The sequence below is a fragment of the Papio anubis genome, unplaced genomic scaffold (genome assembly GCF_008728515.1).
Source record: "Papio anubis isolate 15944 unplaced genomic scaffold, Panubis1.0 scaffold55, whole genome shotgun sequence".
Lineage (NCBI taxonomy): Eukaryota > Metazoa > Chordata > Mammalia > Primates > Cercopithecidae > Papio > Papio anubis.
In genome coordinates, this window is record NW_022165718.1 from 98269 (window position 1) to 121332 (window position 23064).

The 23064-nt window shown below is 37.0% G+C and overlaps 1 protein-coding gene across 1 annotated transcript in view; it reads right to left on the reverse strand.

The window, feature by feature from the left end:
• LOC116273323 (protein unc-13 homolog C-like) overlaps nt 1-12190 on the reverse strand; it is a 47549-nt gene extending 35359 nt beyond the window's left edge. The window contains exon 1 of the mRNA XM_031662323.1: nt 9763-12190. The gene's annotated coding sequence lies outside the window, so the exon portion shown is untranslated. The remainder of the gene's footprint in view (nt 1-9762) is intronic.
• Nucleotides 12191-23064: the final 10874 nt, after the last annotated feature.

Consider the following 23064-nt stretch of genomic DNA (forward strand, 5'->3'; position numbering starts at 1 on the left):
ATCATCCCCTCTTCTTTAAAATATCAAGAAAAATTATTGCAGGAACTATTTTTTGTATTAATAATGTCAAACACAGGAAACTGCTGTATTGTATCCCATCAGAACCATTTTAATTCACCGAGGTTTCTTCCTTCCCTCCTCCTCTTCCCATACCTAATATATGTAAGCATGCTACTAGTTTTGCAGTGAAGAGAACAATAGCATAAGACTTGCCCTCAAGGAACTCACAGTCTAGTGAAAATAGAAGAGAAGGCAGATACAGGCACTAGAAATTCAGACCAGACTGGATGGTGAGGGAGAGAAGTATTGGGAAAGCCAAGTCTTTAGGCCTCTGCACAGATAACCACACGTTAAACTCACACAAACGCATTTGGTCTGAAACTGAACTTCATTTATCCTGCAAAAGCTGCTCACAGTTCTGTAATTAACCCAGAGGAAACCCCCTAGATGCCAAATGTTTTATAGATAGTTTAATTAGGGCACAAGTAGTAACTCGAGACAGGAAATATATCTCTCAATCAGGAAAGAACAGAGACATCCTTCAGATAGCCTAAGGCACACAGCAAGAACAGCAAATGTAAACACAGTCACATCAGTGCACTGGGATTACTCCACTGGATTTTGTGGGCATGTTTCAAACCCAAGCTTGGCTATCTGCTATTGTCCATGACAGTCCTGCCCCATCTTCTTCCAGAGCCAATTGCCAAGTCCTCAGGACATGCAAACGAATTGCAGGAGTACTGTAAGCAAAAGGTAACTAAGATAATCCTGCTAGTACTCAAGAATATTAAAAAACAAAACAAAAAAAGCCCGTCTTTCATGTTTAGAACTGATGTTCTACTTTCCCTTCTGTAGGATGCTGGCTTTGAATTGCTATTCTGGAGGAAGTGATCGATTTTGTGTAACTGCAATCTTTTTTCTATTCCTCCTTAAAACCAATTGTTTTCCTCTGGCAAGATTATGTGTTAAGATCCAGGTCTATTTCTCCCAAGGCAAATAATCCATATAGGAGGTTAACTTACTTTCCCAGTGATTTCTACTACCTCCCAAGCCAAATAAAATAAAATTTGAATTACCCAGACAGCCATTCCTCATTCCTAACAATGTGTGATTTAACCAACCAGGAAATGCCTATTTATCTAAAATATCTGTTTATCAATTTCAAATAATTAGGAAATGAAATGAAGACCTATTATGTTAAACATAGTTTAATATTTTATACTGTAGGAAGCACTAAAGAGAAATCTTAAGAATCTTTCATGTCATCATAATGTATATCATTATTGCGCAGTATTGCAGACAAAAGATAAGCCAATCTATAAGTAGTATCCTCACCTGTAAATATCTATTATAGTTATCCTTCTCCTAAAGCTATTACCATAAATTAGTTAATTGTTCATTAATGTTTGAATTCCAGATAAATAGGATTTCAGAGTGTCTCTCCACTACGGTTGAGATTGGTTGGTTTTATCACTCAGTTTCACAGACATATAGTAACAAATTTATTTGCATTAACATATGAACAGGCTTTGGTTTTTTGCCCATTTTCATCTGATGTTAAGTAGTACAGTAAATTATCTGTCCTCTAAGAGTTTTAGATAACTAAGAGATTAAGTTCCCAATGAAAAGTGAGACAATATGTGACTGAACTGAGAAGCAATTGAAAAACAGACATTCAAAAACTGTAACTACTTTAATAAGTACTTTCTTGGTGCTGTATAATTTTTAAAAAACATATCTAGTGTTTTATAATCTTAATTAAATTTGGAATTTTTTTCATATCTGGTGTACTTATCAAATTTTCAGAATTCTAAGAAATGTCTTATTCATTCTCATAGAAGGATTCTGTATATTCCTAAAACAACAATCAACAAATAATATCTTGCTGGTAGGGCCTGAGTTGCAGAGAAGTGGAATCAACTATAAGAGAAATTCATCAAGGCTTATAGTGTCAAGTGTCTTAAGAGAAAGGTAATATGAAATCTAGAAACAAAAGGAAAACTTACAAAGCTAGGCTCAAGTTGTCTCTCAACAGATTCTAGAGTTGACCCCACATTTTGTCTCTCCCAATTGGCATTCCTTCCCCCTTTCAAGTTCAAAGAAAGACTTCAAGACATATTTTGCTTAGACTTTTTGTTCACTCTTTGAGACATTTTCTTCCAACATAAAATATCACAAGTGAGTGTACTTGTCTATAATGAGGCACACTGCCTCCTATCTTGAAATAGATAGATGCTCTAAGAATTTCCTCAAGAAAACTTAAAAAAGAGATCATTGGGGATTCCTCCCTGGATTTCTTTCCATAATCGTGGCTATTGAAAAATCCATTGGGAGCTAGATGTCATCAAGCAGGACCCACAGTAGTAGAGAAAACAACATAAACACGTTAAATGTGCTCAGGAGGGAGGTGAATGAAAGTTGAGATTATCAGCTGGAGTCAAAATGGGAAGATTTAGACCAAAGGACGAGAGGAAGGATATGGGATATAGACCCAGTGACGAACGTATTATTACTACAAAAACCAAACAGATGAAAGTAGTAGTCTCAGAACCCCCTGATCAATAAGAGGAAGACAAACGCCATAGTGAGTTGCCATTGACCTGTAATGTCACATGGTTATGACATCAGGTAGGCAGCTCCCCTACTAATAAAAATCCGTATTCCACTGCTCTCATAGCTATACCTCTTCTGCCTTTCAGTGGTTGTGTTCATGAGCTATGTGGATACTAGATCCTGACATTCATGTTCACCACAATTACTACTGAAGTCAGGAGCCTGAAGAGTAAGAATAAATTAGCTTTGCTGGTCAGACTCTAGTCTCTCTTCTTGTTCCCAGGAGCATTTTACAGTGGTAGACACTTCATGAAACCCACATCAGCTGTACTATAGAAAGTCAAGAAAAAGACAAAAGACCCCATCAAAAAGTGGGCAAAGAAGATGAACAGACACTTCTCAAAAGAAGACATTTACACAGCCAACAATCATATGAAAGAAATCTCAACATCACTGATCATCAGAAAAATGCAAATCGAAACCACTATGAGATACCATCTCATACCAGTCAGAATGGTGATTATTAAAAAGTCAGGAAACAATAGATGCTGGTGAGGCTGTGAAAAAAACAGGAACGCTTTTACACTATTGGTGGGAATGTAAATTAGTTCAACCATTGTGGAAAACAGTGTGGCGATTACTCAAGGATCTGGAGCCAGAAATCCCATTTGACCCAGCAATCCAATTACTGGGTATATACCAAAGGAATATAAATCATTCTACTATAAAGACACATGCACACACATATGTTTAGTGCAGCACTATTTATAATAGCAAAGACATGGACCCAATCCAAATCTCCATCAATGATAGACTGGATAAAGGAAATGTGGCACATATACACCATGGAATACCATGCAGCCATAAAAAAGTATGAGTTCATGTACTTTGCAGGGACATGGATGAAGCTGGAAACCGTCATTCTCAGCAAAGTAACACACGAACAGAAAACCAAACACCACATGTTCTCACTCATAAGTGGGAGCAAAACATTGAGAACACATGGACATAGAGAGGGGAACAACACACACCAGGGCCTGTTGGAGGGTGGGGATTAAGGGGAGGGAACTTAGAGGACGGGTCAATAGGTGCAGCGAACCACCATGCACACGTATACCTATGTAACAAACCTGCATGTTCTACCCATGTATTCCCGTGTTTTGTTTTTTTTTTTTTAAGAAGAAATAAAGAATAAAAAAAAAAAAAAGAAAGAAAGTCAATAAGATTTGCTGCCATAACACTATGGAAAATGCATATAAGCCTATATTAGAATCTTGGAGTGACTGATTTAACCAGAAATAGCTGTCCAAAGAACCCCAATTTGCCATAAATGTGCTGATAAAGTCATTACCATTTTAGGACACAGCAGAGGTTTCAGTTTCCTTCTGAAGTGAATTATTTTTCTTGTTATTTCCAACTTTGCATACCATACTCTTCTTCCCTTACCAGTCTTTTTGTCTAATAATATATACATTTCAAATATAAGAGCAAATATTTACTGAGCATTTATCTTCAATACACAGATAATGGCAAATTCACAGCCAGTGTTCACTGAGGAGTTCCTTTATATTATTTAACTTAATCCTCCTGAAAACTCTGTGAAGCAATGGTCTTTATAGTGTCATTATTTTCTAGTTGAGAATTCAGACGCAGAAATTTTAAGTAACTTGCCAAAGTTTGCACAAACACTGTACTTAGGGGATTTATTCTCTAGCTAAGGCTTTTAGAAAGTAACATGCAAAAATATAGGTTTTAACTGCAATCCAAGACCAAAGAAGAAATCTCCTAAGAGAGTATATGATGCATTAGTAAATTAATCAGACAAATCATTTACTACTGTGGAATTATATAAAATATCAGTATCTGGAAACTGTATAATCTGTTTAATTGGGGCAGAGATTGGTTGGATAAGGAAATAGAAAAAGAGATAAAGCTGGACAGGCAGTCAGATCTGGTTGTAAAATATATTGTGTCATACTAAGTATTTAAGGCTTTAGTTTATAAACAATATAGTGTCCTTGAAAATTTTTGACCAGGGAGTGACATATGTCACGTTCCAGGCATTTTTAGGACCATGAATCTGGCAGTAGTATGCAGAACAGATGCTTAGAGAAAAGGATCATACAGAAAAAACAATTGGAAGATTCAAGCAGTATTCTAGGCATAAAGTTATGAGGACTTGAACTAGGGTGGTGTTAATAGGAAGATAACAGAAGACATGGTTGGAGACCATGTGTTAAAGAGAAAACAAGAGTAATTGAATATGAGCCACGAGAGAGGATAAGGCAGTGAGGATGATTTGAGAGTTGGGTCTGAGAAACTGAAGCAATCAGGAAGAGGAGCTGCTTGAGAGACCCAGAGTTGAATTTCTTGACTTTTGAGACAAGTTAGTGGAAATCCCGTCAAAGAGGTAATAGAGGCCACTTAAGAAATTCAGGTCACCAAGAGAAAAAGTAGAAAGAGAGGATCAGGAATGTTCCCACTCAAGGCTAAATGGAGAATGCAAGTAAATATGGGAGGCATTTTTTTTTACTTTGCTGTATTTATTTATCAAGCATTACATTTATTATTTTTAAAAATATGCTCTTCAACCACTCACCAATAATACTGTGGCAACTTCTTGTGTAATTAAGCAAAATCTTCTAATTTTAGGGATTATTTTCTAAGAAGAATCAAATACTAACTTTTACATATATGAAGTTATCCATATATTTTGCCTCCTACCAATCAACCCTCTTTGAAAGTGAAAAGGAAATACAAATTTTCCTTAGGTTTGAGAAGCTTCACAGTTAAATTTCCCCTTCAGCCATGAGAGCTCCCTACAGCCCTCCTTTGTCAAACATATTCTCATCGGGTGTGCCAATTCAGAGAGGAAGACACTGGAGAGAGTCAATCTATTCCAGTAACTAAGTAGAGTAGGTACATATACTTTACTTTTAAAAGCATTGTTCCATAAATGACTCTTAAAAAGTTAGCAGCTACGTATCCTAATGCTATTTGTTTCTTGTTAACGAAGTAGCAGTATTCAACATCTATCACAGCTACAGCAAATATTTTATGAGTCACAGTAAAGAGCCTATACAAAACATGCAGTTCCATGGATTATAATTAAGCCAATACTTCTGCTTAGTTGTCTGAAGGAAAACAAGTTGACAAATTTCTTACTCAATTCTAAAACCATGAACACGACCAAACCTCTAGCCTCTCAGGAGAAGCAAGTCAGAGTCAAGTAATTCTGTAGCTACATTTCAAATGGAGTCAAACCTGCAGAGTCTGCACGATGCAGCTTCTATAGAATCTCTGAGTCGGGGAACTAGAGCGGATCTTCATGAACATCTAACCAGTCTAACAGACAACCAAGGCTTACAAAGAAAATGATGGCCTAAGTTTCCCCAGTCAATGGGTGACTGAGCTAGGATTTGATTAATTACAGTATTTTCGATGAGATAGGAAAAAACACTGGACTCTTGTTGGAATGTGTCATTCATTCTCTAGCTTTACCTCACTGGTAATTTTTACTTAAGATTTATCATTAATAAGCAAAGCAACTATTTAGACTTTTTCAGTTGTGTGCCACTTAACAATGACATGATTCAAAACACAACCCTTCTTCCTCCAGTTATTCTGGGACCACATCAACAGTGCCTCCTCTCAGAAACGTGCCTCAGGGAATGTGCCTAAGCCATTAGTTCTTCCCACCTATAAAACAGAAATAGCCACCCACTCTGTCCAATCACTCCTCTTTTTCTTTTATATTTTACATGCTTGGAGAAGCTACTTCTAGAGTAAATAATTTCAACTTATAAAACACATGAAGCAAAATATTTTCATGCAAAACACTTTTTCTCCATCAAAAAAAACATATTGCACCCGGATTCTCAAGAACCAGAAGGCTCAGAAACAAAGTATGTTTTATCCTGAACACAGGACTTGGGCCAACAAAAATTGGTTGTTGGGAGCAAAAGACAGGCTGAAGATGGGATTGTGAAAATGTAGGGAGAAAAGAAAATATTTGAAAGGGAAGCTCATCTTTTATAATTACTTTTTACAAATACTTTGAAATCTCTGAGGACAATTTATAATGTTGAGTTCCTATCTTTCTATCTAGCATTTATTTCTACAAAATATTTTAACTCTTTATATAGAAAGAGTAATATAAAACTTTCTTCCATATCAAGATTATAATTAATTTCTCTATGCTAAGGCTAAAACATACAATATAACTAGGATATAAAGAGATGGTAAACATTTATGCCTACTGCATCACAACCATTTTGACAAAAGATGGAGAAACAATTCAGTGTGTCTTCTTGTCTACTTCTCCTTTGGAGGACTTTTGACCTAGAGGTTAGAATATTTATTCCTGTCTCCCTTCCTATGCCTTAAAAGACGATGAGTGAAACAAACACTGCTGTGGCATCCATTATCTCTGTAGAGATTATAGAACTGGTGACCAGTCTTTTGCATGATCAAAAACTACAGATTGAGAGGGCTATTAATAAATCCTTTTTTTTAAGCTAGAAGAAAGTTGGAGCCTAGTGATCCAACCACAGACAACTGAAGATTCAGAAAGGATTTGTAATAACAACAGAAATACAAATTTAATACCCTGAATTTGCAATTTTTTGCTACAGTTATTCTAAATGCATATTGCCAAAAGAATGGATATTAGGTACAAACTATGACCTATTTAGAAAGTGGCTTTCTAGCTATAAAAGTGTATTTCAGAAACAAACTTGGCATGTATTTAAAACTCTGAAAATTTCTAGCTGAAAAGCAGGATTATTTTTCTTGGGTGACAAAGTGATTCTAATGTCTTCAAAAATTCTAGAGAATGCCCTTCTGTAGTAAAGGACTATGGGATGGAAAGAATGAATAACAGAAATGTGTATGTTGAAACTGGAAGACAATGTACAGGTGGCATAATACTTCAGAGAAGTTATGGCAGGGTTTATGCATTGCATTAGCTGAAAAGGTTAACAGAAATGAAAGTGCCTAGAGAATTGGAGAAAAGATATCATCATACCAAAAGTGTCTGATATTAAAAAACAGAGGTTTGCCCTAAATCGGCAAAGACAATGAAGTACATTCTCTTCTGCACTGACCTTCCTCCCAATCCCACTTCAGCCCCAACATACATTTGGTGTGTTTTGTCTTTAAAAGGGGAATCACTACAATTATCATGCGTTTCCAATGACCCATGGGCTTTTAAGCAACTAGTTCTGTGCACCACATACTATATTGCTTCATATTTAAAGACTAGCAACCATAGCAAGTTATTATATGGCCTGGAAAGGAAAACAGTTTACTTTATTAACGACAAGCACATGAAAAGTGATTTCTCTAGGCTTCACCAACAGTTTACCTCATATTTCACCTGGGAATGAATTTACCTAGCACATAGTGATGATCTCTGGAAGGAGTTTCCAGATTTCTTTCACTGAAGTCTAACAACAAATTATTGAATGCTAGGAAATAAACCCATACCTATTATCCACCTTCAAATTCTACTGAAAAAACATTGGCAATTCTACCGAAATTACTTTCTCAACAAAATTCCCTTATAGTTTGAAAATACAACTTTGTAAATTAGAGTTTCAAATATTCTTTTAGATAATCTTTTATCAGTTTATTAGTTGAAAAAATATTTAATGGTTTCAGTAAGATTACTGCTATAGTGTTTCACCTACAGACATCATAAGCTTCTTTATACAAGATGTCAACATAGAAGAAACACAGAATGTTTTTCACTCCCTGCTAACAAACATAAACTTAATACTTTGCTCATCTTCTAAATCACTCCTCTTGTCTCAAGAATTGCCTGTACTTACTCACCATATTTTGACATTGTTGTTGTTATAGTAATGTGTGGAATTTTCAAACAAATGATTTTCTCATTTTGTTTACGGCCTAAGTGCTCCAGATCGCTACCATTTGGCAAAAATGAAGTTTATAGTTTTCAAAGAGCAGAGTGGTGATTTACTTTACAGTAAGCATAAATGACAATTTAAAGTCCACTTACCTCTATTACATTTGAACTTTTTAATCATAAGTGGGAACAACAATAATTAAAAGCCACGGTCCTAGTTGACATTAACTCTGTGTTAACACTAAAAAATCTATTAAATATTTTATATATACAAAAATGTAGCACTTACTCATTCTCACTTCTCCCCTCCAGAAAATTTCATTTAATATAAACATATGTACATTTAATTTATTGACAATTTAACCCACTTTGATGAAAAGTATTGATGAGCAAAAGGTGGTAAGATAATTTTCTAAAAAGCATTGTTTTTTTATTAATTTCAAAATTACATAAACTTACAATCTTAGCTTCTTGAAGAAATGCAGAGTATTTTAAAACTAATCTTTATACGTATTACCCACCCCCAAACCTCTTTCATTTTTTTGCTTAAAAGCCTTACAAGGAAAATTGATTTTTAAGTTTTGTCATCTCTGTCTAGGTACTAAAGACAGCCAACATTACTATTGTTGTATATCTGTCTTTATCTTGATGATACAAGTATATCGATGATGTAATTGCAGAAGTTAGAGTTTACTCATGCTGTTGGACCAAAGAGATTTTTTTAGACTGCCTCCTTGAGCACCATAGAACAGTTGTAAAACACAGCCAAGCACACAATTTAAGCAATTCATCTCTTGAAAGTAAATCTACAGGATCTTCTTCTTGAGGAACTGATGAAGAGCTAGAAATAAAAAAATCATTGGTAAAGCTTCATCTGCTTCAGACTGGATGCTGAGCTGGAAAAACACTTGGGTGACACACTATTTTTTTGACATCTTGGCTTTTAACCCTTTCCTAGAAGCCTTCAACTTTTGTTCTCTGTTGAGCTCGATTTTTTTCTTCCAAAATTCCAAGGGATTATGGAATATCCCAGCCTTTCGTCTCAACCCTATTTGTCCCTATGTACATATTCTCCTGAAAGTTGACTGGAAACTAAGCAATCATTTATCATTCTGAATTTTTTTTTTTTTTGAAAAAGCAATGACTGAGAAGTCATGATGCTCCATAGAATCATGTACATTATAAAAACAGGAGAGCCGAGATTTTACAAATGCATCTACTACGCTAAGAGAACCCCATGGTTGCGATTCCCAAGTGCAAACAAAAAGAAGGGACAAGAAAATGCAGACACAAAATCGCATGCAGATGAAGCAGTGCATGCAGCGGAGGAAAGACCATACCTGAGGGGTTCTCCTTTAAAAAAAAATGTGCACGCCGGCTAGGTTGTTCCTCTCCTCCTTTTGGAGTATATGTGTTTTCCTTTTAGGAACACCACTTGCGATTGTGTTTCTAGTCTCGTTTCCTTTATTCAGTCACAAATAGTTAGGGCAGGAGTGGAAGCTGCGTCCCAGGGATCCGACTCGTGCAATCAGGCATGCCTTGGTCTGCAACGGTATCTGTTCTTTTCTTGTCAATTCTATCGCGCTCCCCGGGTAGCCTCCGAAGCAATTCTACAACTTAGCTGCTGGCAAGAAACTGCCTTTCACTCTTCTCACTGCCAAATACCTTCCGCAGCTCATTTCTCATCTCTTTCTCCCAGAAAGCAAAATGGGATCTCTCCCGTGTGTTGACGAGCGCCCAGGCTCATCAACAATTGAGGGTGAGGAGCAGCTGGGCTGAGTGCGTGCTGGGAACTTCACACATCGCCGGCTGCGGCTGAGGCTTTTCTGAATGCAGCACCGACACTGCGATCCCCAGCCTCCTCCACCAAGAGCGCCCGGGCTCCCTCTTCTGCCGCCGTAGCTGCACGGAGCAGCTCCGAGAGGGTGAGCCACAGCCCCTGCTCACAGGAGACGCACTGTAACCACTGCCAGGTGTGGCCTTCACCACCGCACTAACAACTAACTGTGTGGGACACAGCTTCATCGCTGGGAGACGCCTGGATGCCAGAGCTTCCTCAGCCTATCTTTCCTGTCTCGCTGGATGATGACCTAGGAGACAGTCATGGCCAATTCTGCTAGTGGAATAGCGTGGATAATACCAAATTACCCATACTATTCAACAATGACTGTTTTAGATGTACTTGGCTGTACTTGGAATTATGATAGTATACCGCACACCGTATCATTCCCTATTAGCCACCAAATGCAGCTAACAGGACCCCGTATTTAAATAGAGGGGATACTGACATCCCATCCCAGTTGGTTTTTCCTCCTATTTTTGTGGAAAACCATTTGAAGGTGATTCCTGAACAATTTGAATTAATGACACATGCATAAATCAAAGTCAGGAAGGATGGGTAACTTATAGTGATACAAAGGTTTTTCTTCTCACTTAGGAATAATGTCTTTTCATTTGATGTTAACATGTTAAAGATCTGGCTGGGAATTGAATGGACTTGCTTTTCTCTTTTAGTTTTGCTGAGTAGAGGAGGCGGGGGGAGTAACAGTTCTCACTTTCCATCAATAAAGCATTTTCAATCCTCTAATCCTCCTGTTGAAACAAATAAGAAAGTACTGAATCTTAAAATAGAGCCTTAAAGCAGCTCGAGGCCTGGAATAATTTGGAGGTTTTAAGCTACATCTGTTCTACTGCTTACTTAAAATTTTACTTTTCTTTGCTTTTTAGAAAATGGAAGGATATTTCCAGGACTGAAGAACGTCAACTAGCAGCTGTGGTTAAACAGTATAAAAAGCATATATACAGATTTGTATGGCATTTTTCAGTACATGGAGGGATGAATATGTCTTAACTGATATTAGACTTGACTCCACCTAAATATTCAATAATAATAGTTGACATCAAAATAAACAGTTAAACCGGATATAGCATATTTTGGCAAAACTTGCGGCAAAACATATTTCACCTACCATATGTGACAACCGATAAATAACCTCTCCATGATGTTTAAAAACGTGTCCCCAAATGTGACACAATATATATGCTGGATACTAGCAGCTGAGCCCTCCCCATTCCCAGCTACCAGCCTCACCTTTAATTCAGAGCAGCGCAGCTTCCCTTACCTGCTGCTTAAGTGACTGTTAATGGACCTGAGCAGCTGCTCAAGGTCTAATGATCTGCATCAGGGGCAAGTACCAGGGCAATCTTATTCCTGCGTTCACTCCTCACTGGAGTGGCCGGCAGGACAAAGCTCTGCTGCCCCCGGGTGTAAGGACTGGAGAGTAGCACAGGAAAACCAGTTAGACCTAAAAGTACCTGACTTGACCTTTTTTTATACAGAAAAACTCAGGCTAGCCAATACACTATTTTGAAGAATGAGTTTTAATACACAGAGAAAAGAACACCTATTCACTGAATCGTTTTTCATTTTTTTTGGTGTGAAATAACCACTCCAAAGTGCAGAAACAGTGGTCAGCTGAGAGACCCTAGCACCCAGAATAAGGTAAATGTGCATACATCTTCAGTACATTTGGATCTAATGTCATTGATGTACATGCTTAAACCCACAGAAGGAAATAAATGAAAGATGATTCTAGCCATGAGTGATCTATAAAACATGCATGTAGAAAAATTAGCCGGGCATGGTGGCGGGTGCCCGTAATCCCAGCTACTCAGGAGGCTGAGGCAGTAGAATCACTTGAACCTGGGAGGCGGAGGTTGCAGTGAGCCAAGATCGCGCCATTGCACCCCAGCCTGGGCAACATAGCAAGACTAAAAAAAAGAAAAAAAAAGAAAAAGAAGAAAAGAAATGTATGTAGTGCCATGAAGAGTTGTGAAAATATTGCTCTAATTCAAATACTCTCATAGAGGAAATGAATCACACCAGGGGTGGTAATCATTAGTTTTTATTGGAAAGAAGAAATAATGTTTCATGAATGCTTCAATGCCAGTATATGTGTTTTAATGAATGCAGTGCTAAGCTCTAATAATCAGGATTCTGGTCATATATTTCAAAATGGAAATTGTTTATATCTCTGTAAGTTGCAGGAATCATGTATCTGAGGGACACTGACTTCTAACAAAATATGTTGCTGTTAGAGTGGCAGAGCTTTATGACTTTATTGACCTCCAGGGACATCAAAATCCCTAGTAGAAATTTTTTGGCTTTTGACGACTAGTTTTCACTACTGAGTACCTGATTTGAATAATGTATAATTACAATGATGAGATTACAACAGTAAGAGCCATGTTCTTGTCAGTAAGATGCATTCTGTTTCTGCAGAGCTTTCCACAGTCTGGAATTAATAACATTAAACAACAGGGTAAGAAGTAATTTCTACTTATACACTCACCCCATCCACAGGTACATGCCTCAAAACTTACAGACGGATGGATTAAATAATAAGATCATTTCTCCTCCAAATGCTTCAGCAGTCATTTCAGAAAAAGTAAAACCTCTAGGGTACCATTCACCTCTCATACCCCAAGACATGAGCTGAGTAAGATCATTTGTCTCGTTTATGGTTCAAGTGGAAGAAGAGCAAGGAACCTGGGTCACTGGTTATTTTTTAGAACAATAGCGGTGAAGCTTGACTAAACCAAAAGAATCAAGTAAAGGGGTCATTGTCGTAGAATTCTGTTATGGCCTGTATATCTGGCTTTAAGCAATAGAGGAATCCTTGTAAGAGCATAAACCAATCCTGTGTGCATGGAATTGTATTTGCAGTTTTTTAGAAAATCTTAATCTTTATTTTAGGGAATTGGTAATCAACCATTGAACCTCACTATTAATTTTTTAAAAAACAAAACTCTGACCAATCATTGGCTCTCTGTTCCCAGGCAAATGGATTGGCTAAATGGATTAGTTGTCAGATAATGGCAGAGAAAAACATGATTATGTTTAGAATAGCAAGTTAGCATTTCTAGTTCTATATAAGTAAATAATGAATAGGAGAACAAATATTTGGAAGTAAACCATCTTACGCAATTTGGAAAGATGGGCCTAGCATAGATTACACGGTAGTAAAACACACGTTAAGTTCTGTTCTTAAATGAAAGCTTTCCATTAAATTATGGGTCACTTTAAAATGGCACTTTTGAGTAGAACTGACAGTGTGTAACTTTGGAGACTAGGTCACACGAGGTACTGCCACTTCCTCTTTGCCCACTCTATTGGTTTGCTCACTCTGGAGGAAGTTAGTTGCCATGTCATGAGGATCCTCAAGCAGCCTAGGGGAAAGTCCACATGGCAAGGAACTAAGGACTCCCGCCAACAGCCAGACACAAACTGTGACCTCCTGCCAACAGTCATGCGAATGAGCCATTTTAGAAACTGACCCTCTAATCATGTTCAAGCTTTCAAATGACTGCAGCCACTGCTGACATGCTAAATGCAACCACACGAGAAACCCTGAGGCAGAAAAACCCAGGTAGGCTATTCTCGAATTTCTGGCCCACAGGAACTGTGAGATATTAAATGTTCATTGTTTAAATGCAAAAAAAAAAAAAAAAAAAAAAAAGTACTTTTGACTTTTCCAAATGAGGAATGAGATTAACTATTTTTCAACTGTGGGATTTAAAGTGACTTAAGAAGTAGAATTTTAGGCTCAACAAATTCTGTCACAGGATATGGATGCCGTGCTTCTCGAGTCAGCACTGGCAGTGCCTTCTAAGCACTTTCATAAATCTCTGTTGTGGCACTGATTTATTATACAGTATGCTAACTACTATTTTACTTATCTGCCTCCTTTTCCTTTGCTGGACTGTGAGCTCCTTGAGGGCAGAGACCATAGTTCATTCATTTTTATATCACCAATGCCCAGCTGAAGGCTAGACTCATTAAAGGTAGGTTGATGAGTGAGTGAACACTAGTGTGCTTGCTTAGTAAAGCACAGAGTTAATGAGGCTAAGGACATGGGTTGAGTCCCTGTGTAGCCAATTAGCTGTGTTCTATTTCTTGGTCCAAATGGCGCCCTTAGTTCTCACCAGCTGTCTCACAAATTTGTGCCAGAACAAACCTTCTAACTATATATTCCAACAATAGTGAGTTAGTAACACAATAATAGTGTCTAAAACTTAACACCCTTAAAAGTGTTATTACATATATTTTCTCATTTGATACTTATCTTTAAAAACCTGCAAAACATTATAGTAGTATTTTATGGTTCCCATATTGTAATGATGAAATAGGCTCAAAGTCTTGCAAGACTTATCTGGTTGTACAGAACTAGTAAGTGGTTAAGACTGGATTAAAAATCAAGCATTGAACTTCTAGTTCAAAACTGCTTCCCCTGTAAAGCAGACAAATATTTACTTATACAAGTATAATAAATGGCATAATCTGTAATTTTTTTGAAAAAAATTAATAATTAAATGGAGTAAATTATTCAAGCAGACACTCTTTTAGAATATTTCTGCTTGGGTAATGATTGTTAGACTTTGGATAGATATCATTCGATGTTGAATGATGTTTGGTGTGACAGCATCTATACTTTCATTCTGTTGTTCATTTTTTATTTCCTTCAGTAAAATTAAAAATGTGTCAGCACTGTATTCCAGCAAATCATCAGATGAAGGGACTATTAAAGAGGTTCTAAATTTTTTAAAAGACACAGCATTTGGATGACTTCAAGTAAAAAATTTTTTTCTACTTTTTGGGTTTGTTTTGTTTTGTTTTGTTTTGTTTTGTTTACTTTTGTTGATTCAGGAAACTGGTCTAGTGATGTGGTACAGCATTGAAGAGCTCAGACTCTGAAATCAGGGTGCCTGGTTTCCAATTTGGGCTTTAGCAAGTACAATTTTTCTAACTTTAGTCGTTTCTTAACACTTCTAAGCTTACTCTATCTGCAAAATGGGTATATATATAATTTCTATTTATACTCTTGCTGATGAATCAAATGAGATAATCCATAGAAAGCAATTTAGATAGTATACACTTGTTATGTAGTAGGTACTCAATAAATATTACCTAGCAATAATTAATATATTAAACTTCTCACCAAATATTGACATTTTCTACTATAATCTGTCCTCCATTCATAATGGTGAGGTTTTCAGAGGAGTAAATGTTTTAAAATTCTTAATAAGTTAAGTTTTAGAATACCAAAGAGACATTCTTTGATTCAGAGTTCCACTACATTCCACCTGTGTGGCCATATGCTTTTAATGCAATCTCCCCGAGCCTCAGTTTTCTGTTTGTATATACTATGTATACAATATGTTTATTTCTTGTTTTCCTTTTCTATTCTTTATAGATTTCCAAATGCAAATTTCAATTTGGCTTGACAAAAATGAAAACTATAATCTTAATAATTCATATTCTCACTAAATGCCTTATGTACACTAGACATTTTTCCATGCTTGACAATAAAGTTGATGTATATATTGAGCTATCTTGTTCAATATTGGAAAGGATGAATGTCTTAAATACTTATGTACACAGTGATAAATGTTCATTGGGTTTTTCTTCCAAAAAACAATGACTTCCTTTCCTTTTTTGAAGGCTAGAGTACAAATGTGAAGAACATCACATGCCAATCATTCAGGAGTTATTCAATATGCACTGATGACCCCAGAGCAGTGAAAATAACCACGACAGAAGCTTCCTAATGACTGGGTGAGAATCATTATTGACCACAAACTGCATGGATTCAAATTTTGTGGAGATGTCCTTTGTCTAACAGGTTTTTAGAAACCATATTTGGTACTAAAGATGTTTTAATTACCTAATTTCTTGTTATAACCAAGACTCATACTGAAAGACCTTTCCACCTAACTGCCTAGGATGTGTGTAAAGTGTGAAGGAAGTCAAGAACATATTTCTTTGAAATGGGCTAAAATATTTTTATCAAAATAGGTCCACATAGAGGACTTTATTTAATATGATTGGACATAGCATCCTTTCTTTTTACAGTGTTTCATATTCTCCCATTTCCTAGTTGTTATCTCCAGAGAACACATCCACATATTCTGCACATCCCAGAAGGGCAAAAGCAAAAATAAAACCCGCTTTCTGGTTTAGGGCCAGGAAGAAAGAAGCTCTTATAATCATCAGAAGGGTTGACTCTAGGTCAGCTGTGAGCTAAGTGATGTTTTCTTCAGAACCCTTCACTATCCAGGTCTTTGCCCTTTTTAAATCTCTCCTTCAGCAAAGTCTTTGGTTACTTTGGCAATCTCTATTGAGAGAAAGCTCTGTAAGCAATAAAAGCTAAATCACAAATTAATAAAATATATCACACGGAAGGAAGAGGAAGTCAAGACAATGAACCCATAGTCGTCTAAAAATAATTCTAACTGGTGTTTTTGCAGTTGGGAATTTTGATTTATGGGTCATCTATAAAATGAAGGAAAATAAAGAGTGTTACCTATTCATATTTTTGTTGTAAAAATCAAATGACTTAAAAATATAAAGTACTTGACAGTATCAACTGTTCCTTTTACCGTTACCATCATTGTCATTTTATAAGTAGGTGCTAGAGGAAGAGATGCTTTACCTCTGGAAATGCTAGAAGGGAGCAGTATCTCATAGCATCGTTGTAAGAATTAAAAGGGAGATAATAAAGTCTTTCTCATATAGATGAGTTTTCAAATTTTCAGATATATTTCTTAAAAGAAAGTATATTTTTTAAAACTCCAGAAAGATCATCTGCTCTAAAATATTGCCTCTTATAACACTGAAATTCCAACAGTTAGTAGAGATTGTAGATTAATGAATCATCTTGTACTAAAATAAAAACACCGCTGCCTGCAAATATTTTCTTCCATTCTGTTATTTACCTATTCATTTTGTTGTTTCCTTTGTCATACTGAAGTTTCCAAGTTTAGTGTCTAATTGGTCTACTTTTTTTTTTGTTGCCTATGCTTTTACTGTCATATTTAACAGATCACTGACAAAGTCTTGAAGCTATTCCCCGATGTTTTCTTCCAGGAGTTTTATAGTTTTATATTTTACATTGTGAACTATAATGCATTTTGAGTTAATTTTTGTACATAGTGTAAGGTAAGCATCCAATGTCACTCATTTGCAGGGGCATATCCAGTTTTCCCAACACTATTTGTTGAAGAGGCTGTCGTTTCACCATTGTGTGGTTTGTCAACTTGAATAGACATTACTCAAAAGAAAATATACAAATGTCCAACGAGAATATGAAATTATGCTCAACATCACTAATCATTAGAGAAATGCGGATCAAAACCACAATATTACTTCACACCCATTAGCGTAGCCACTATAAAACACACACAGAGAGAGAATAAGTATTGGCAAGATGTGGAGAAATTGGAGCCTTTGTTCACTGTTGGTGGAAATGAAAAATGGTGCAGCTACTATGAAAAACAGTGGAAAAGCTCCTCAAAAATTCAAAAATAGAATTACCATATGATCCAGCAATTTCATTTCTGGGTATATATCAAAAGAATTATTACTTTTAATCAACTTTTAAGTTCCAGTGTACATTTGCAGGGTATGCAGGTTTGTTACACAGGTCAACATGTGCTATGGTGGTTGCTGCACAGATCAACCCAACATGTAGGTATTAAGCCCGGAATTGCTTAGCTATTCTTCCTGATGCTCTCCCTCCCTCTGCATCCCCCAAACAGGACCCAGTGTGTGTTGTTTCCCCCCACGTGTCCATCTGTTCTCATCGTTCAGCTCCCACTTACAAGTGAAAACATGCGGTATTGGATTTTCTGTTTCTGCATTAGCTTGTGGATGATAACTGCTTCCATCTCTATCCAAAGTAGGATTTCAAAGACATATTTGCACAACTGTACTCAGTGCAACATTATTCAAAATAGCCAAGGTTAGAAGGACTCAAATGCCCAACAATGGATGAGTGGATAAAGAAAATATAATATTTATATACAATGGAATGTTTTTCAGCCTAAAAAAGGAAAGAAAATGGCAGAGCTCAGTGGCTCACACCTGTAATCCTAGCACTTTGGGAAGCTGAGGTGGGTGGACCACCTGAGGTCAGGAGTTTGAGACCAGCCTAACCAACATGGTAAAACCCTGTCTCTACTACATACAAAAAATTAGCCAGGAGTGGTGACACATGCCTGTAATCCCAGCTACTTGGGAGGCTGAGGTAGGAGAATCACTTGAACCAGGGAGGCAAAGGTTGGAGTAAAGGTTGGAGTGAGCCAAGATCATGGCACTGAACGCCAGTCTGGGCAACAAGAGCAAAACTCTGTCTCAAAAAAAAAAAAAAGAAGGAAAACTTGTCACAAGCTACAGTATGCATGAACTATGAGGACATTGTGCTAAGTGAGATATGCCAGTCATAAAACAAACAAACAAAAACATACTATATGATTCTAGTTATTTTAGATATCTAAAGTAGTAAACTCAGAAATAGAAGGCAGAAGAGTAGTTGTCAGGAGCAAGGGGAAGGGGAAAACAGAAAGTCAGGTAATGGGTATAGAATTTCAGTTTTTTTTTTTTTTTTTTTTTGAGACGGAGTCTCGCTCTGTCGCCCAGGCTGGAGCGCAGTGGCCGGATCTCAGCTCACTGCAAGCTCCGCCTCCCGGGTTTAAGCCATTCTCCTACCTCAGCCTCCCGACTAGCTGGGACTACAGGCGTCCGCCACCTCGCCCGGCTAGTTTTTTGTATTTTTAGTAGAGACGGGGTTTCACCATGTTAGCACAGATGGTCTCAATCTCCTGACCTTGTGATCCGCCCGTCTCGGCCTCCCAAAGTGCTAGGATTACAGGCTTGAGCCACCGCGCCCGGCCAGAATTTCAGTTTTAAAAAATGAAAAAGTTCTAGAGATCTGTCACACAACAGTGTGAATATACTTAACACTGCACTTAATGTTTAAGATGGTAAATTTTATGTTATGTGTATGGAATTTTGTTTGTTTGTTTTTTGAGACAGCACCTTACTTGATGCCCAGGCTGGAGTGCAGTAGCACAATCATGGCCCACTGCAGCCTCCAATTCTTATGCTCAAGCAACACTCCCTTCTCAGCCTCCCGAGTAGCTGGGACTACAGGTGTGTGCCACCATGCCTGGCTAATTTTTTAAAATTTTTTATAGAGACAGGGTCTCACTATATTGACAAGGCTGGCCTCAGACCCCTGCCCTCAAGAAATCCTCCTGCCGCAGCCTCCCAAAATGTATTATGTGTGTTTACAACAATTTTTAAATGGCTATCTGAAGGAGGCATCAGGCTATGTATTAACATTGAAAAATAATTTATCAAATTCCTGCTTGAGTTAGAGGATAGAATGCTGCAACTGGCTCCATCCTGAGCATTTTAGAGCATGACCAGGGCTGCCCTGTGGTGTTTCATCTTTCTCAAATACTCTCCCTCCCTACTCTTGTCTCTTTTAGGCATATTTTCAATAGTCAGTTATCTTGTCCTGATTCTCTTCTTTATCAATGTGCAATCACTTTCCCCTGCTGTGCCTTCTACTATCTGTGGGTAGATATCTGAACTCCAGAGATTCTGGAATCAAAACTCAACCCAGGCATTTGGAATGTAATTATTCTCTTTATCCTATAAAAAAGAGGTGCAAACACAAGTACTTTAATAGTAAGGAAGGTTATGTCAGCGGATTAAGTCAGTCGAATGTGATAAAATTCAAAAAGATGGGGATTGTGGGGATTGTGGAAAACTGCAGAGTATCTGCCCTCTCTAGAGGGCACAAGACAATTAAATCTGCTGGTTTTCAAAATAGAGCAGAAATACGGAATGTTATGTAAATCTTCGCAAGGTTTAAAACAGTCTGAATGAAAACAAAAACTGGGTTCTTTCCAGTTTGCTGGCCATCAACTTTTGATACTTGATATAAAGCTCAAAGAGATAAGAAATTTCGATCCTCTCTCAAACTCAAATTACAAACAAAAGGAAGGCTGACACCTATTGTGAGACCCTGGGATTTAGGATCTTTCCTCAGCTTCCTGGCTAAGGAAATACTAGAATACCTTTTCTGGGGCTTCTCCTTCTAAGTTCCTTCTATGGAATTTCAGTGAATATACTGAGAACCCTCTTTCCTTTGTCACCCAATATCCTGAGTATATCTGCTTAACCCCGCTGTCTTCTCTGGGTTCTTCCTCATTATATGTGTTTGATATATTCTATATTTCTGTTTTTCTTAATAGGATCTTACTCTTGGATTGATAGAAGCCTTCCAATAGCCGGGTACCCTGCCTAATTCACTAAGAGCAACTGTGAACTGAATTTTAAAATTCATTTAAGAACTAGTTCTCACAGGAGCAATCTGAACCACTGGGGTTGCCTAGGGAAATGAGCTTCAGTAATACTGCATAATGCAGTCTTTTATCTCCTCTCTAAATTATGCTTTCGATAAGCAGTGAGTTGGACCACCTTTCCCTTCACCCTCAAGGTACAAGGACAATTTTTCTCTTAGTATCCAGACTCAAGTCCTCAAGTCTGCAAAACCATGAGAACAATAACACTTTACCATCAGAGATATTCTCCATTGTGCACAGAGCACAGATCAATTCCAGGTATGTAATTGGTACTGAGTAGTTTCTACAAGCTAAAGATACAAAATATTTTGAGATCTAGAGATAATAAAAAAAAGAAGCCACCTCTTTGAGAACAAAGACTACAGAATCTACAGATACATTTTTTAAAAACAATGCATCACAATTGGTACTGTTTTGTATTTTACTATCTGTATGAAACCACCAAATGAATTTCAATGAATTGGCTTTTGCCAACTATAGTTATTTATCTCCATTTGGCAAATACTTCATTAAAGCAAAAGAACTCAATGTAATTTACACTTCTCCTTCCCTCCTGCCACCACCTTAATCCCATGGTGAACTGTTCTTTAAGAGTAGTTCAAGGAACAAGTGGGCAAGGGATATGAACAGACATTTCTCAAAAGAAGACATGCATACAGCCAACAGACACATGAAAAAATGCTCATCATCACTGGCCATCAGAGAAATGCAAATCAAAGCCATAATGAGATACCATCTCACACCAGTTAGAATGGCAATCATTAAAAAGTCAGGAAACAACAGGTGCTGGAGAGGATGTGGAAAAATAGGAACACTTTTACACTGTTGGTGGGATTGTAAACTAGTTCAACCATTATGGAAAACAGTATGGCGATTCCTCAAGGATCTAGAACTAGATGTACCATATGACCCAGCCATCCCATTACTGGGTATATACCCAAAGGATTATAAATTATGCTGCTGTGAAGACACATGCACACGTATGTTCATTGCAGCACTATTCACAATAGCAAAGACTTGGAATCAACCCAAATGTCCATCAGTGACAGACTGGATTAAGAAAATGTGGCACATATACACCATGGAATACTCTGCAGCCATAAAAAAGGATGAATTCATGTCCTTTGTAGGGACATGGATGCAGCTGGAAACCATCATTCTCAGCAAACTATCTCAAGAACAGAAAACCAAACATGCATGTTCTCACTCATAGGTGGGAACTGAACAATGAGATCACTTGGACTCGGGAAGGGGAACATCACACATCGGGGTCTATTATGGGGAAGGGGGAGGGGGGAGGGGGGAGGGATTGTATTGGGAGCTATACCTGATGTAAATGACGAGTTGATGGGTGCTGACGAGTTGATGGGTGCAGCACACCAACATGGCACAAGTATACATATGTAACAAACCTGCACGTTATGCACATGTACCCTAGAACTTAAAGTATAATAATAAAAAAAAATGAAAAAAAAATCTTTATTTAAAAAAAAAAAAAAGAATAGTTCAAGGAAACATCTCTTGAAACTAGAGAGAATAACCAGAATAGCAAAGCAAAAATCCAGACAACAAATAAAAGTAGCTTGAGAGGATATCCTTATGAACACAAAATATAAGCAAGTGGAGACAAAGATATAAAATTCTTCTGGTGTCCGCTTTTGTATGAGAGGAAATAGAAGAGAGCAATAAGGAATGTAAAAGACTTGAGAACAGGTAAACCCCCAAGTAAGCAAAGGTACTCACTTGAGAGTACAGTGGGTCAATTGAGAACAGCAGGTACATACTTCAACTCATCATGATTTGAAAAAAAAAAAAAATTGTGTTCTTAAAAACTAATTTTATAAAAAAGTAAGTAGAAAAAAACACATTCAAAATCCATACAAAGTTGCTACAGGAAAAAAAAATGAGTATATGAAGCATAATGATATCCCCTCAGAAAATGAAAACATGACATAAAGACAGGCTCACAAAACATAAACAGTAACCTAATAGTTCATATAAGTTCAAAATGTTAATTAAAATGACACAAGATATGAAAAGGTAACAAATTAGAATTAGAAAAACTAGAGATGAGGTTATACAGCTCAGGAAAGAATTAGAAATAGAAGCAACATTCTTTTAGAAGTGAAAGAATGCAGAGTATATAAACACAACTGGTATTATTACCTTGGGAAAATAAGTAAAATGAACTATGTTTTAAATAAAAGTATGTAAAAAGAATTCAAGATAAAATGACAACTATAGAAGCTAAGAAAAGAAAATCTAACATAGATATAACATGAACCCATGAACCCCTTCCCCAAAGAAGAAAATAAGATAGTAAAAACTTAAATTCAAAGGAAGTTTACTAAAATGTAAAACACAAAAATTGAGATATGTTGTTTTGAGAGGGCATACTGCATACCTGAGACAATTCAATCTATAAAGAA